The sequence below is a fragment of the Ornithorhynchus anatinus genome, chromosome X1, assembly GCF_004115215.2.
Source record: "Ornithorhynchus anatinus isolate Pmale09 chromosome X1, mOrnAna1.pri.v4, whole genome shotgun sequence".
Classification (NCBI taxonomy): Eukaryota; Metazoa; Chordata; class Mammalia; order Monotremata; family Ornithorhynchidae; genus Ornithorhynchus; species Ornithorhynchus anatinus.
Window position 1 is genome coordinate 34,924,063 of NC_041749.1, and position 17,692 is coordinate 34,941,754.

The window sequence follows — 17,692 nt, forward strand, 5'->3', positions numbered from 1 at the left end:
AATCCCGGCTCTGCCACCTGTCTGCTGTGTGACCGTGGGCGAGTCGCTTCACTTCTCGGTGCCTCAGTTACTTCATTTTTAAAATGGGGATTGAGTCTGTGAGCCCCATGTGGGACAGAGAGAGTGTCCAGCCTGATTTACTTGTGTCCTCCCCAGACAGTAAGTGCTTAACAAATACCGTAATTATTATTATTATTGAGTGCTTACTGTGTGCGGAGAACGGACCTAAGCCCTTGGGAGAGTACAATCTATCAGAGTTGATAGACAGAGTCCCTGCCCACAATGATCTTACAGTCTAGAAGACAGACATTAATATAAATAAATATTTACATTATGCTTCTTTTGTCTTACTCCGAGTCATGTCAGACCCACAGCGACACCATGGACGCATCTCTCCCAGAACGCCCCACCTCCACCTGCAATCATTCTGGTAGTGGTTCCGCAGAGTTTTCTTGGTCAAAATACGGAAGCGGTTTACCACTGCCTCCTTCCACGCAGTAAATTTAAGTCCCTGCCCTCGATTCTTTCCCGTTTCGCTACCGCCCAGCACAGGTGAGTTTTGCCTTGTAGCAGATGGCCTGCCACTCGCTAGCCACTGCCCAAGCTAGGAATGGAATGGACAGGCCTCTGCTTGACTCTCCCTCCTGTAGTCGAGACTGGTAGAGGACTGGAAACTCTCCAGGTGCGACCCTGAGAAGGATTATATTGCACTACCGTGCTACTATTACAATGATCAATATCTTGTTATTATACTATTATACCACTGTTCATTAAAAATAGTGCTCTGCACAGAGTAAGGGTTCCATAAATAATAATTATGGCAATCGTTAAGCATTTACTCCAGGTCAAACAGTGTTCTAAGCACTGGAGTAGAATGGAAATAATCAGATAGGACACGGTCCCTGTCCCACATGGGACTCACAGTCTAAATAACACCATCGATTGATTTATTATCTGCGCCTACCTGTGCGACCCACTTGCTTATAAACTGGAGGTTGAGGGGAGGGAAAAAACTGTGCCTCCTACTTTTTTATGGGATTTGCTAAGGGCTTACTACGTGCCAGGCACTGAGCTACGCACTAGTGTAGATAGAAGTTAATGAGGTTGGACAAAGTCCCTGGCCCACACAGGGCTCACAGTCTTAATCCCCATTTTACAGATGAAATAACTGAGGTACAGAGAAGCTAAGTGACTTGTCCGAGGTCACAGAGCGGACACAGCAGTCTTTCTGACTCCCAGGCTCGTGTTCTATCCATTAGACCAAACTACTTTAATTGTAGCATGAAGTAATGCTGCCTATTGGAAAGCTAAAGTGTCTGAGAGTCAGAGGACCAGGGTTCTAATCCTGGTTCTGCCACTGTGTAACCTTGGAAAAGTCACTTAGCTTCTCTGTTTCTCAGTTTCCCCATTTATAAAAAGGGAATAAAATACCTATTCTCCCTCCCTCCTAGACTTTGAGCTTGTGTTGGAGAAGGGAATCTCTTTAATTATCATGCATCTATATTATCTTGTTAGGCTTAGTACGGTGCTTAGCACATAGTGAGCACTTAACAAATACCACAGCTATTATTATTATCCTAGACTTCCGGGTGCTTAGTACAGACTTCTGAATACAGCAGATGCTCACTAACAATATCAATCCATCAGTGGTATTTATTAAGTGTTTAATATGTTCAGAGCACTGTACTAAAGCATTTGGGGGAGAACAATAGAATGATAGTCGTGATCCCCGCCTTCAAGGAACGTATTGTTAATCATAAGTGATTTGGGGTTCATTTAGGGGGAGAATCGCACCAAAAGAGAAGAAATGAAAAAAAATGTAGTCTTCACCAATCCATGCCTATAGATGCCTTGAAATTCATCCTCCTCCCCAATTTTTTTTTAAAAGTATGGTGTTATTTGTTAAGTGCTTACTATGTGTCACTGATGGTGCCTATTACTTGCAGAGCACTTGGGGGAATGAATCGAAGAAGAAGGGGAAGAAACAGTACGGTCTAATGGATAGAGCACGGGCCTGGGAGTCAGAAGGACCTGGGCCCCAATCCCATCTCCGCCGCCTGTCTGCCGTTTGACCCTGGCCAAATCCCTTCACTTCTCTGGCCCTCCGATCTCCTCTTCTTTCTCCTACTTAGACTGAGTCTAACCTAATTGACTTGTGTCTTCTCCAGGGTTTAGAACAGTGTTTGACACACAGTAAGCACTTAACAAAGACCATAAAAAAAAAAATCAATCCATCGTATTTATTGAGTGATTACTGTGTGGCGAGCACTGTGCTAAACGCTTGGGAGAGTAGAATATATCAGAGTTGGTAGTCATATTCCCTGCCCACAGAGAGCTTGCAGTTTTAGAGCATTGCCGAGCATTGCCTAGTGGGATTTCAGGATGTATTCTGGTTGGGTCTGGGCTGTTAATTCAGACTCAGTGAACGTGTCTACAGTAAAAGGTGTCTGGTATATTGTACTCTCCCAAGCACTTAGTACGGTGCTTCGCACACCGTAAGCACTCAAAAAGCATGATTATTATTTTTAATAATAGTGATAATTGAATGACTGAGGAGAGGCTTCCAGCCAGGGACAGTCTCCCAAGTGCCCGCTATCTCCCCAGTTCAAACACACTGAAACATTTTGGAGATTCAGTGGTTTCCTGGATTATCATGCCGGCAGAGGTTGATTCCTGAATGGATTTATCAAATCAAACAAGATAATTGATTACCTCTTGTGGGTAGGGTACTGTGTCAAGCGTTCAGAAGAGTATATTGGTTCTAAATGGCATAATCCCTGCCTTCAGAGAGTTTACACTTTAAAGAGCGTGTTGCCTCAAGACCGTCAACTCGTCCTCCAGACTGTAAGCTCGTCGTGAGCAGGGAATGTCTGTTGATTGTTGTACAGTGCTCTGCCCACAGTAAGTGCTCCATAAATACGATCGAATGACTGATACAGCTGTCCTAGTGAGAAATATTGAGTGAGATAGGAAGGAAGAGACCTCCTTGACCCCAGGAAAGGTCTGCTGTGGGAAAGGGAAACATACGCACCCTACACGCAAATATGCAAGGTCTTTTACATCTCATTCATGCGTTCAGTCGAATTTATTGAGTGCTCGCTGTGGGCAGAGCACCGTACTAAGCACTTGGGAGAGTTCGATATAACAATAAACAGATTCACTCCCTGCCCACGACATTTGAAAGTGACATCACTAATGGTGAGTCACTGCCTGTGCTTGTCAGAAAAAAACAAAGTGAACAACCCTCAGTGTCTTCATTATTGCCCTCTGAACAGTTGCAGCTTCAGAAATAGCAATATTTATTGCTAGATATTGCTGTTGTAGTAGAGGCCTCACTAAATAATAATGATGGTATTTGTTAAGCACTTACTATGTGCCAAGCACTGTTCTAAGCGCCGGTGTAGATACAATACAGTCAGGTTGTCCCTGTGGGGCTCACAGTCTTCGTCCCCATTTTCCAGACGAGGGAACTGAGGCCCAGGGAATTGAAGTGACTTGCCCAAGCTCACACAGTAGACGGAGCCGGGATTAGAACCCACGACCTTCTGGCTTCCAGGCCCCTGTTCTACCCACTACACCATGCTGCTTCCCCTACACTAAGCACTGGGATAGATGCGTGATAGTCTGGTCCTACGTGGGGCTTACAGAGTAAGCAGGAGGGAGAACAGGTATTGAATCCCCATCTTGCAGATGAGGCTACTGAGGCACAGAGAAGTTTAGTAATTTACCCGAGGTTACACAGCAGAAAAGTATCTCGACAGGGAATAGGACTCAGGGCCTCCGACTCCCAAAGCTTGTGCTCTTTCCATTAGGCCACGCTGTTTTTCCCAGCATAGTAGTAATAGTATATACAATGAGCACCCAATTGCTTAGTACAGTGCTCCGCACAAAATAAACACTCCATAAATACTGTCGATGGACTGATCGATTGACTGATCGATCGTTTGGGGCCGGGAAAGTGTCTAGCAACTCCCCCAAGTAGTGCACTCTCCCAAGAGCTTAGTAGAGTGCTCTGCACACAGTAAGCACTCAATAAATACCACTGATCGATTTATCGATTGGTGCGACGCAGTATACGAGGCACTGGAGAAGTATGGAATAAGGAAGTGACACGTCCCCCCCATACAAGGAGCCTGGGGAGAGAGACAAACAAAAATATTTACAACTTGAGTGGTCCAAAATAAATAATCGAGGACACATCTAAACATGAATGCTAAGGAGAGTGAAAATAAGTTCATAAATGCTAGAGATGGCTGAAGGGATGATTTGGTGCTAGAGATGGCTTGAAGGGATGATTTGGCTCAGGATTGCGGGACATCAACGAGGGGAAGCGTGTTGGAGGAGGTGGGATTTTAGGAGGGCATTTGCAGCATCCGATGCTCGTTGTGGCTCTTGCCCTGACCTTCCCTGGAGAAGCCGCGTGGCCTAACGGAAAGAGAACGGGCCTGGGAGTCAGAGGACGTACGTTCCGATCCCGGCTTTACCACTTGCCTGCCGTGTGATCTTGGGCGAGTCACCTCATTTCTCTGTGCCTCAGTTACCTCATCTGTAACATGGGGATTCAATACCTCGTCTATTTCCTACTTAGACCGTGAGTCCCTTGTAGAACAGGGACTGTGACCGAAGTGGCTACCTTGTATCTTCTCCAGCGTTCAGTACCGTGTTTGACACGTAGTTTGGCTCTTATCAAAAACCACCTCTCTGTCCCTCACCGTCCGACGTTCGGCTTCACTGCTTGGAATGGTGCTTCACAGCACTCCGTGATGCTTAGAAGAGAAGATGTTATGGAAGCCTGAGTCGGGACTCGGAAACCTAGCGAGGAACCTGGTGGGAGGCTGAAGAGAGTCAAGACGAAGCAGGCAAGTCATGTGATACGAAGAGCATATGAATAATCTACAGGATGACTTGATAAGCATCTTCTTATACATATGAGGTGGGAGGGTGAACAGGGAAGACGGCCCCACCCTCATCCAGATAATTAGAGAAGCCAGAGCGGGCGGCAACCATACCTTCAGTCTTTGTCCATTCATTCAGTAGTATTTGCTGAGTGCCCACTGTGTGCAAAACACTGTCCAAAGAGCATGGGAAAAAAACAGACGGCTGAGAGTTAGACATAATAATAGTGGTATTTGTCAAGCACTTACTATGTGCCAAGCACTATACTAAGTGCTGGGGTAGATACAAGGTAATCAGGTACCATATGGGGATCACGGTCTAAGTAGGAGGGAGAACAGACATTGAAGCCCCATTTTGCAGAGGAGGGAGGTGAGGCACAGAGACGTTAAGTGACTTGCCCAAAATTACCCAGCAGGTAATTGGCGGAGCCAGGATTAGAACTCAGGCCCACGGTCTCTCCACTAGGCCACGCTGCTTCTCAGATATGGTCCCCGACTTCCACAAGAGTCAACATTCAACTGGCTACCTGGGTAGACCTGTGAGGCCGGGACCAGAGAACTGGCATTCCTGCCATCAGATTGTAGGATCCTTGAGGATGGCATCATTAGACTGTAAGCACATTGTGGGCGGGGAAAGCGTCTACCAACTCTGTTATAGTGTATACTCTCCCAAGTGCTCTGCACAGTGCTCTACACCCACTAAACGCTGAATAAATACCACTGATTGATTGATGAAACCGATGAAGAACGTTTGTCTCGCTGCTGTCGTACTTTCATAAATGCTTAGCACGAGGCTTTGCACTCAGTAAATGCTCAATATATACCACTGATTAATTTATACACCAGATAGTAGTGTGCATGTCAGGATGAAATAGTCCATTAAAGAGTTGAATATACGAATAAATAACCAGATGCGCAAAGTTCTGAGGATAGGAAGTAAGCACACACAAGGACAGATGGCTCCGTCATATTGTACTTTCCCAAATGCTTAGTACGGTTCTGTGCAGACAGTAAGCACTCAATAAATAGGACTGATTGAAGGATTCATGGTAGGGTGGACCTGACTTGAGGCACTGGGAATTAATCGGGGAAGGCTTTCTGGCGGCCGTGGGACTTTAGGAGGGGTTTGAAGAGGGGTAGAACCGTGGACTGGTAGGTTTGGTAGGGGGAGAAGGGTTCCAGACTGGGCAAATGTCGGGGGCAAGGACTCGGAAGCAGGAGAATCAAAAGCGAGGCGCGGTTGGAAGGTGAGAAGCTGGGGAGTAGGGGAGCTGTGGGGAGAATCCATACAGAGGATAGGGAGAGCTCGTTGGAGGGTCTTGAAGCCGAGGCCCTCTAGACCGTAAGCTCACCCTCTGGACTCTGAGGTCGTTGTGGGCGGGGATTGTGTCTGTTTATGGTTATATTGTACTCTCCCAAATGTTGGATACAGCGCTCTGCACGCGGTAAGCACTCAATAAATAGGACTGAATGAACCGGGAGGAGTATTTTGCTTGATGCTGAGGGAGACGGATAGCCCTCAGATGCTTTTGATGAGTGGAGAGATGCTTGCTGAGTGGATCTTTTGACTATTAATTTCTTCTGTCCTCCTTGATCCTACTATTGTTTTGCAAACCTTTCTGGATGACAAATTCGTCTGTCTACCATTCACTGAGTAGAAGCGTTTCCTTTGGTTGGTTTTGAATCTACCACTCTCACTTTCCACTGACTTCCTCCTCTTCCTGATAGGTGCGGTGTTTGGGAGCAAATCCATGTTTTTCCCATGCAAGCCCTTCATGATTTTGTAAACTTCCCTCTCAGCCTGTGTGTTTCCAGACTTAAGAAATCCCCTCCTTCAGTCTAACCTCACTTGGCGGCCTCTCCGTTCCCCCTGATCATCTTGGTCGCCCTTCCCTGTCCCTCCTTCACTTCCTGCATCAGCTCCATGAGAAGCAGGGTGGTCTAGTGGATAGACCTCGGGCCAGGGAGTCAGAAGGATCTGGGTTCTAATCCTGACTCTCACCAGTCTGATGTGTGACCTCACGCAAGTCACTTAACTTCTCTGGGCCTCAGTTCCCTCATCTACAAAATGGGGACTCAATACCTGTTCTATCTCCCACTTAGACTGTGAGCCCGATGTGGGACCTGATTATCTCGTATCTACCCCAGTGCTTATTATATATATTGACTTTTTAAAATAATTCATAGGGATTATGGCATAGCATATTAATTAATTAATTATAATTTATTTATATTAATGTCTGCCTCTGTCTCCTCACTTTGGGCAGGATATGTGTCTATTTTTGCATTGTACTCTCCCGAGCATCTAGTAGAGTGCTCCACACACAGTAAGTGCTCAATAAATACGATTGAATCAATGAATGAGGACAGTGCTTGACACATAGTACGTGTTAACAAATATGATAAATAATAATAGTGATAATCCATCGTGCCCTTCCTAAGATCCAGCTATCAGAACTGCTCACTGTATCCTAGGTGTGGGTGGGCAGACCTCCAAGGTGGAAACCCACCTCATCGGTTGTTGGAAGCCTGTGTGCCCCAAATATTTCGTCTTTATCTTGCCTAACCTCGGCCTTTCTTCCCGGTCATTTTGATCCTTGCCTGAAGATACGGTCTCCCGTCGCATGCTTAGCTTTTCCTTAAGAGTCTACACTGTAAGCCCCCGTTCTAGATTGTTAACTCATTATGGGCAGCGAGCATGTCCACTAATTCTCTTGTACTGTACTCTCCCAAAAGTTTAGTACAGTGGTCTGCACAGAGTAAGCGCTCCATAAATACCACCGGTTGATCGATTGATTAGGGAGCCTCGTGGAGCAGACTGAAGCTCCCTTAGGGGAGATGATCGTATTAAGAGTAATGATAATTATGGCATTTGTTAAGTGCTTACTATGCGCCAAGCACTTTTCTAAGCGCTGGGGTAGATACAAGATCATCAGGTTGTCCCCCGTGGGGCTCACAGTCTTAATCCCCATTTTCCAGACGAAGTAACTGAGGCCCAGAGAAGTTAAGTGGCTTGCCCGAAGTTACACAGCAGACAAGTGGAGGAGCGGGGATTAGAACCCACGTCCTCCGACTCCCAGGCCCGTGCTCTTTCCGCTAAGCCACGCTGCTTCTCAGCGTGATGAGGAATCAGAACGGATGCATTTTGTAAGGGGGCAAGGAGACCGTTTCCCCGCTAACATCTAAAAGGCAGGCTGTCGGGAAAGTAGAAATAAAAAGAAGCTACAGAGAAAAGTGGGAAATTAGTAGTGTGAATGGCAGAATTGCCTCTCAGGGGGGGTCAAAGATCAGAATTTTTCCCAAACTGCCCCAGCTCTTCTAGATGTGACTGCCCAGAACATCTTGGTTGTGTCACTGCCCGGGCACCTACAGCCCTGAAGCTTGCCTCTAGGCTGTAAGTTCCTTAGGGGCAGGGAATATGTCCACTGATTCCGTTGTAGTGTACTCTCTCAAGTGCTCAGAACAGTGCTCTGCACCCAGAAAGCACTCAGTAAATCCCATCGATCGATGGATTGATCGCTCCCTTGGGGAAACGGCCAAGAAGGAAGAAAAGAGGAAAGGGTTTGAAATCGCAAGGCTTCCGGGGCTGTGGCCAGGCACAGATCATCTGGGGGCTAAATACAGGCAAAGGAAGTTAGGAGACATGAGGAGCAGTGAGGTCTAGTGGAAAGAGCCCAGACCCCGGGGTCAGCGGGCTTGGGTTCTAATCCCAGCTCTGCCACTTGGCTGCTGTGTGACCTGGGACAAGTCGCTTGACTCCTCGGGGCCTCAGTTTCCTCATCTGGAAAATGGAGGTTCCATACCTGTTCTTCCTCCCCGTTAGACTTTGAGCCCCACAACAGACGAGGACCGCCAATGACCTGTTGTCTCGTCTCCACCCCAGCGCTTACTACAGTGCACGGCACACCCCAGTTATGATTTCCCGATCTCTTTCTCTTCTTTCCTTTCCTACCCTTGCCTCTTCCTATTTTGTTCTCTCTCGTGAGAGAGAATCTGTCTTACCAGACGCCCACAGATCGCATATTTTAATCTGTTTTCTCAGTCTTCCAGGAAAGCAGATGCAAGATCTAACAGCATTCTTCCTGTTCGCTGGAACGGGGCCCTGTTTTATGCAATTAAAAGGGCCCGGGGCAGGGTGGAGGGGAATGGGGAGGCGGGGAGGGGAGGTGGGGAACGTTGACAAGAATACATGTCACAGATGCTTTTCTCAACAAAGGGAACAGTGTATGCGACAGAGACTCCGGCTACATCCTCGCCGCTCTTGCGGGCTCTCCCAAGGGGTCAACGGACCCGGCCCTGGACTGGCCCCTGAGTCCGTTCCGTCTCCTCGGACAGCCCCGGGGCAACTCCTCGCCCCCTGGCACTGTGGGGGCATAAGATCGTGCACTAACCTGCCTCGACAGGGTGGGCCCTGGCACCGCCAGTCTGTTCAGCTCTCCCGGGCCGAACACCTCGGAGGGAGCCCCACGCAACTGTACTCGGCGGCCCTGGTTCCACTCACACCCTCCCAGAGGGCACCTATCGATCCATCGGTCAATCTATCAGTGGAATTTATTGAGCATTTACTGGGTGTCGAGCACCGTACCACGCTCTCGGGAGAGCACAGTGGAGTTAGTAGAACACGATCCCTTCCCTGAAGAGTTTACAATCTAGAGGGAGAGACAAGCACTGAACTAAAATACAGATAGGAGAGTGGGTATGTAGGAGAAGCCCCGGGGATTAAACAGTGATGCCTCAGATAATCACTATACGTAGAGAAATGTGTTTTGTTGCTTTTATGGCATTTGTGGAGCACTTCGTGCCAGGCACTGTACTAATAATAATGTTGGTATCTGTACTATGTGCAGAGCACTGTTCTAAGCGCTGGGGTAGATACAGGGTAATCAGGTTGTCCCTCGAGAGGCTCACGGTCTTCATCCCCCTTTTCCAGATGAGGTAACTGAGGCACAGAGAAGGGAAGTGACTCGCCCACAGTCACACAGCTGACAAGCGGCGGAGATGGGATTCGAACCCATGACCTCTGACTCCCAAGCCCGGGCTCTTTCCACTGAGCCACGCTGTACTAAGCACTGGGTAGGTAATAATAATGCTATTTGTTAAGAACTTCCTATGCGCCAAGCACTGTTCTAAGCACCAGAACACCGGTCTAAGATACAAGCTAATCAGATCGGACACAGACCCTGGCCCACGTGGGGCTCACGGTCTTAATCCCCATTTTACAGATGAGGTAACTGAGGCCCAGAGAAATTAAGTGACTTGACCAAAGTTACACAGCTGATAAGTGGCGGAGCCGGGATTAGAACCCACGACCTCGATCTCCCAAGCCTGGGCTCTTTCCACTAAGTAAGTGAAGATTCCTGAGGGAAATGAGATTTCAGACTCGGAAGGAGTTGTTCAGGAAGGTGGAGAGACGCACAGCAGCACAGACTGGGGGCTGATATAATAATAGTAATGATGATACTTATTAACAGGGCAGGGACCGTCTCTATCTGTTACCGATTTGTCCATTCCAAGCGCTTAGTACAGTGCTCTGCCCATAGTAAGCGCTCAATAAATACTATTGAATGAGTGAATGAATGAACCACTTACGATATACCAAGAACCGTGCTAACGTTAAGGCAGATACAAACGTTAAGGTGGATACAAAATAATCAGCTCGGACCACACTCCCTCTCTCCCCTGAGGCTCAAAGTCTAAAAGGAAGGGAACCTGTTGTGGGCAGGGAACGTGTCTGTTTACTGATGTACTGTACTCTCCCAAGCACTCGGTACAGTGCTCTACACACAGTAAGCGCTCAATAAATGCAACCGAATGAATGAATGAAAGGGAGAACAGGTATTTTATTCCCATTTTTCAGTTGAGGAGACTGAGACCCAGGGAAACGGAATGATTTTCCCAAGGTCACACGGTAAGAAAGTGGCCAAGACCAGTCCCGTGCTGGGTCCTCCCTGCCTCCTAACCGACGCGCTTCGTTTCATACCCTAAGGAGCCGGGATGGCGGATCGGCTGGCTGATTCTGGGGTGAGAATCGTACATCCAGGGGGTGAGCCGGGGGTGAGGCCCGGGCACAACCTCGTTAGTTGGAGCTGTGTGGCGGACTCCTTTTCCACACCTCTCCTTCTCCTGCCCCTGGGAGTCATTTCCTAGATTTGGCTTTTTCCTCTGGCAGATTTCCAGGGTTCCAAGGTTCTATTTATTCTCCCTCTCGGGTTCTTTGGAGCTCAGTTCAGCCTGCACCATCCCCTCTGCTCTCAGCCTAGCAAGGGCCTTGTGGGTTTACCTGTATCCCAACACCCTTGGGTCCTAGACAGGGCAGAGGGGACAGGGATCGTGGTTTCCCATGGGTTGGATTCCAAATTTAAAATGACAGGGGATTTTTTTTTCCATGTGAAACTGCTTCCTTCCGGGTCTCCTGAACACCCCCGACATCTGCCCAGCTCCTTGCCTCCAAAATATGGGCTTGTCTGGCAGGGGTGGGGTTGGGGGGGGGGGGGGGGATCCACCCTAAAATCCCTTTAAATGTGGGAGAAAATGAGGAAACCCAAAATCCCCTCCCTAAAATTCCCTAGCGTGGTGATGACGGAGTGAGGGGGCAGCTCTCCAGTGGGCGGCCTTCTCTCTCCCAGGCCCCCGCTGACCCCTGGCTGCCTGGAACCACCGGAAATGCAGCTCTGGTCTTCCCACAGCGGGATGTTTTCATTTCCAGGACCCTGGAGTCGGCAGGGGCTCCCGGCCTGCGTCGCTGCTCCGTTGCTTGGAGTGTCCGGTTTCCCTCCCGGATTCCCCGTCCGGTCAGTTCCGTTGCAGTTTCTCTAGCCCCCGGCTTTGGCCTGACCCTAGCCGCCGACCCTTCCCTCCAAAATCCTAAATCCCCACTAACGTCCCTACAGCATCAGTCCCAAGCACTTAGTACAGTGCTTTGCACACAGCAAGCGCTCAATAAATGAGACCGAATGAACGAAAGAATGAATCAGACTCTCCTTTCTCTGGACAGAGTGTCGGTCAATCGTATTTATTGAGCGCTTACTATGTGCAGATCACTGTACTAAGAGCTGGGAAAGATTACGATATAATGATATATCAGACGCATTCCCTACCCACGGTGAGTTTACAGTCTATCCCCTGGTGGCTCAGAGTTTAGGGATTTGCCTCCTCCCTGGCCACCGCTTTGACTCACCCTTGAACCCCAAAACTCTCCTCTGACCGAGGCTTCTTCCGTTCCCCCGGGAGACCCCAGTGGGCCTCCGTCTGGGGCAGAGCAGTTCAGGGGCTGGGCAAAGTCGCCGGGCAGAGGAGGATGTGGGTAGGCAGGGGCTGGGCAGAGCAGGAGCACAAAGTGGGTAGGATAGGGGAGCAGGCAGGGGGTAGGCAGAGACGAGGAAAGAGTGCATCGATATTCCTGATCCAGCCCTTACACAAATTGTCCACCCCATTTCTAGGTGATTCCAAGAGAGGATGCCTCATCCCCTTACATACCAGATTCCCGTGGCTGACAGAGATGTCTCGGGCAGCTCCCAAATTGCTGAGATCCATTCGTGCATTTAATCGTATTTATTGATGATAATAATAACGATAAGAATGGTACTTGTTAAGGGCTTACGATGTGGCAAGCGCTGTTCTAATCGCCGGGGTAGGTACAGAGATGTCTCGGGCAGCTCCCGAATTAGTGAGGTTCATTCGTTCGTTTAATCGTATTTATTGATGATAATAATAACGGTAAGAATGGTACTTGTTAAGGGCTTACGATGTGGCAAGCGCTGTTCTAATCCCTGGGGTAGGTACAAGGTGATGGGGTTGGACACAGTCTCTGTCCCACGTTGGGCTCACACTCACACCCCCCTTTTACAGATGAGGTGACTGAGGCCCAGAGAAGTTATGTGACTTGCCCAAGGTCACCCAGCAGACCCAGAGCAGAGCCAGGATTAGACCTCAGGTCCTTCTGACTCTCAGGCCCTTGCTCTATCCACTAATCCATGTGATCGCTTACTGTGTGCAAAGCACTATATTAAGCACTTTTCATTCAATAGTATTTATTGAGCGCTTACTATGTGCAGAGCACTGTACTAAGCGCTTGGGATGAACAAGTCGGCAACAGATGGAGACAGTCCCTGCCGTTTGACGGGCTTACGGTCTAATCGGGGGAGACGGACAGACAAGAACAATGGCACTAAACAGCGTCAAGGGGAAGAACATCTCGTAAAAACCGATGGCAACTAAATAGAATCGAGGCGATGTACAATTCATTAACAAAATAAATAGGGTAACGAAAATATATACAGTTGAGCGGACGGGTACAGTGCTGTGGGGATGGGAAGGGAGAGGTGGAGGAGCAGAGGGAAAAGGGGAAAATGAGGCTTTAGCTGCGGAGAGGTAAAGGGGGGATGGCAGAGGGAGTAGAGGGGGAAGAGGAGCTCAGTCTGGGAAGGCCTCTTGGAGGAGGTGATTTTTAAGTAAGGTTTTGAAGAGGGAAAGAGAATCGGTTTGGCGGAGGTGAGGAGGGAGGGCGTTCCAGGACCGCGGGAGGACGTGACCCAGGGGTCGACGGCGGGATAGGCGAGACCGAGGGACGGCGAGGAGGTGGGCGGCAGAGGAGCGGAGCGTGCGGGGTGGGCGGTAGAAAGAGAGAAGGGAGGAGAGGTAGGAAGGGGCAAGGTGACGGAGAGCCTCGAAGCCTAGAGTGAGGAGTTTTCGTTTGGAGCGGAGGTCGATAGGCAACCACTGGAGTTGTTTAAGAAGGGGAGTGACACGCCCAGATCGTTTCTGCGGGAAGATGAGCCGGGCAGCGGAGTGAAGAATAGACCGGAGCGGGGCGAGAGAGGAGGAAGGGAGGTCAGAGAGAAGGCCGACACGGTAGTCTAGCCGGGATATAACGAGAGCCCGTAATAGTAAGGTAGCCGTTTGGGTGGAGAGGAAAGGGCGGATCTTGGCGATATCGTAGAGGTGAAACCGGCAGGTCTCGGTAACGGATAGGATGTGTGGGGTGAACGAGAGGGACGAGTCAAGGATGACACCGAGATCGCGGGCCTGCGGGACGGGAAGGATGGTCGTGCCATCCACGGTGACGGAGAAGTCTGGGAGCGGACCGGGCTTGGGAGGGAAGATGAGGAGCTCAGTCTCGCTCATGTTGAGTTTTAGGTGGCGGGCCGACATCCAGGTGGAGACGTCCCGGAGGCGGGAGGAGATGCGAGCCCGAAGGGAGGGGGAGAGGACAGGGGCGGAGATGTAGATCTGCGTGTCATCTGCGTAGAGATGGTAGTCAAAGCCGTGAGAGCGGATGAGTTCACCGAGGGAGTGAGTGTAAATGGAGAACAGAAGAGGGCCGAGAACTGACCCTTGAGGAACTCCAACAGTTAAAGGATGGGAGGGGGAGGAGGCTCCAGCGTAGGAGACCGAGAATGATCGGCCAGAGAGGTAAGAGGAGAACCGGGAGAGGACAGAGTCCGTGAAGCCAAGGTGAGATAAGGTATGGAGGAGGAGGGGATGGTCGACAGTGTCAAAGGCAGCAGAGAGGTCGAGGAGGATCAGAATGGAGTAGGAGCCGTTGGATTTGGCAAGAAGGAGGTCATGGGTGACCTTAGAGAGAGCAGTCTCGGTAGAGTGGAGGGGACGGAAGCCAGATTGGAGGGGGTCTAGGAGAGAATGCACTTGGGAGAGCGCAATATAAAAATAAACAGACACATTCCCTGCCCACAGTGAGCTTACAGTCTAGAGATCCCAGGTATCTAAGGGATGAAGTTAATAGTGTCTATGGGGTAGAGAGAAGGAGGGTGCATGGAACTGGCAAATATTTATTCATTCGATTGTAATTCATCAGTGCTCACTGCTTGCAGAACACTGTAGTAAGCACTTGGGAGAGTACAACACAACAATAAAGAGACACATTCCTTGCCCACAACGAGCTTACAGTCTGGAGGGCTAAATTTGGATAGGGGGAAGACAGGGGACACCCCCAGGGCCTTCCCTCTCCTCTCCCTACCCTACCACAGACTGTCCGGCCTCTCTGGATGCCGGCTGGTATCCCTCCCGCTTCATCCGAGCCCACTGAGGTCTCGCCCTGGGCCCGACTTCTCCTTCCCAACCTTGCCCAGCAGTCGAAGTCCGTGCTTGCTGATCCCCAAGTCAGGGGGTCGCCGATTGTCAGCTCTCTCAGATATCCTGCCCAGAACAATGGGAGGATGCTGCTCGAACACTGGAAACATCCCTTTCCCTTCCCGGCTTCGGGAATCCTTGGAGGAGAGTGGGCTGGGCAGGGCTCCAGGGCAGGGAGACTGAGGATTGACACTGGCTGGCTTCCTGGATGGGCTGAGGGGGGAAATACTGCTGGGGCAGCTCACCGGGCCGGGCTTCTGGTCCGCTCCGGTTTCTCCAGGCTGGAGTGGGGGACGGAGAAGGGAGGGAGAATGGGAGTAAGGAATCGGGGAGAAATAGGGACAGAGTTTAGGACACTGCTTTACGCATAGTAAGCACTTAACAAATACTGTTATTATTATTATTATTATTGTTATATCACAAAGTTCTCCATGGGTGCGGGGCAGAAGGTAAGTAAGGGGTAGGGTCACCACTCACCAGTGGTCACAGGAGCGATCCCCATGCTGTGGTTAAGTGGGGAAAGAGGGCAAACGTACCACAGTGGGTTAGTGCAGTGCTAAGCACTTAGTACAGTGCTCTACACACCGGAAGTGCTCGATAAGTATCATCGATTAACTGAAAAAAATCAACCAGGACCTCTCTGCATACCTTTGGAGAAGGTCTCCGGCAGCTTTCCGGGACCATTTAGAGCCCCACGGAGACATCTCTCTCCTCCCAGTGCAGAGAAGCCGCGTGGCCTAATGGACAGAGCACGGACCTGGGAGTCAGAACGACCTGGGTTCTAATCCTGGCTCTGCCATTCGTCTGCTTTTCGACCTTGGCCAAGTCACTTCACTCCTCTGTGCTTCGGATACCTCATCTGTAGAGCAGGGATTAAGACTATGGGTCCCATGCGGGAAGTTCTGTGTCCAACCTGATCATTCTGTATCTACCCCAGCGTTTAGTACAATCCCTGGCACAGAGGGAGCACTTAACAAATATCATTTTTTAATTTTAAAAAAAAGCCATCAGAAAGAAACCTAAACCCAGAGTTCCTCCTCAAATCTCCAAGCCCCGTTGCTCTGGTTCTCTCCTTACCACACTCAAGGGGAGAATTGAACCTGGCTCACTAGAAGATCTCGGCATCAACCAAACCTCGTTAGCGCCTGAATTCTTGGATCTCCAAGCTCCACCGATCCCATATTGAAGACTTTCCCACCCTCGGTAGGTAACTAAGCTTTTCCCCTTTAAGGGACTGCTCAGGCCTCAGCTGGGGGCTGAGAGATTTTTCCTCATTCGTCAGCCGCTCATGGCGTGAGTGGAAACCTGACTCACAGGTCTCTGCTCTAAGAATAGTCACAGCTTGGATTGGTGTAATCAATCAATCAGTCAGTGGTATTCACTGACCACTTATTATGTGCAGAGCACTGTACTAAGCTCTTGGGAGAGTACAATGAAACAAAGTTGGTAGACACGTTTCTTATCCATAAGAAGCCTATGACTTTATTTCGCCAAAGGGTTTTCCCATCGGTCATCTCATTTTGCCTTCCCAATATCTTCGTGTAAGAGAGAAGAGGCGGGTTTTATCAACCCCGTTTTTCATAAGAGGAAACTGAGGCCCAGACAGATCACGGGCAGGGCTGGAAACAGATCTCCTGTTTCCCAAATCCTTGCTTTTTCCACTAGAGCACACGACTTCTAGACCCTGGTCTCTGGAAGCTCCCAGCCTGAAGAAGTCGTATTAATTCTGGATCCAGCGCAGATGATGACGACTGATTGATTATCAATCAAACCCCAGACAATTCACTTATATCCAACTGGCAGATCATTTTGGCTTTAATCCTAAACGGGGCAGCGAGGCTTAGCGGAGAGAGCCCAAGAGGCAGGGACTGGGACCGTGTCCGATCCGAAAATCTTGCGTCTACCCCAGTGCTTGGCATGACACTTAACCAGTACCACTAATTATTATTAGGGAGCGAGCGCTTTGCACACAATAGGCGCTCAATAAATGCGATGGTATGAACGGAAATTTGGGACTTGCAGGGAATGCGTGGCCGTAACGACAGGGACCGTCCTAGTGGATAAAGCGATCTTTCGGCTTCACGTGCAATTGACGCTGGGGGGTGAGCTTTCAACCGGTGGTATTTACCGAGCGCTTACTGAGCGCCGAGCACAGTTCTTGGAGAAGTACGGTAAGGTGGAGTTGGTAGACACGATCCCTCTTTCCCTCCGGAAACGGAGACGGATTTCCGAGGAGTCGGGAATAGCGGATTCTCCCCCGGCCAAACCGATGGAGAAGCGGAAGGAAATTCAGCTGACCCCGAACTTCCCAGACCGCAGTGAGATCCGGCTGGCTGGTTTCCCTTCCCGTGGCTCCGTGGAAAGAGCCCGGGCTTGGGAGTCAGAGGTCATGGGTTCGAATCCCTGCTCTGCCACTTGTCAGCTGTGTGACGGTGGGCAAGTCACTTCACTTCTCTGTGCCTCGGTTCCCTCATCTGTAAAATGGGGATTAAGACTGTGAGCCTCACGTGGGACAACCTGATTAGCTTGTATCTTACCCCAGCGCTTAGAACAGTGCTCTGCACATAGTAAGCGCTTAACAAATAGCAACATTATTATTCTCCCAACCTTCTCACCACAGCCAACTGTCCAGTTTGGTAACCCAGTTCCCTCCGGTCTGGGCAGCAGTGGGCCATCCTGATGGTGTCAGCATCTCTACTGGTAATAGA

General features: G+C 49.7%; 1 non-coding gene across 1 annotated transcript; it reads right to left on the reverse strand.

The window, feature by feature from the left end:
• Nucleotides 1-562: 562 nt before the first annotated feature.
• Nucleotides 563-700, reverse strand: LOC114807097. Its single transcript, XR_003755150.1, has one exon. It is a non-coding gene; the product is annotated as a small nucleolar RNA SNORA7 (small nucleolar RNA).
• Nucleotides 701-17,692: the final 16,992 nt, after the last annotated feature.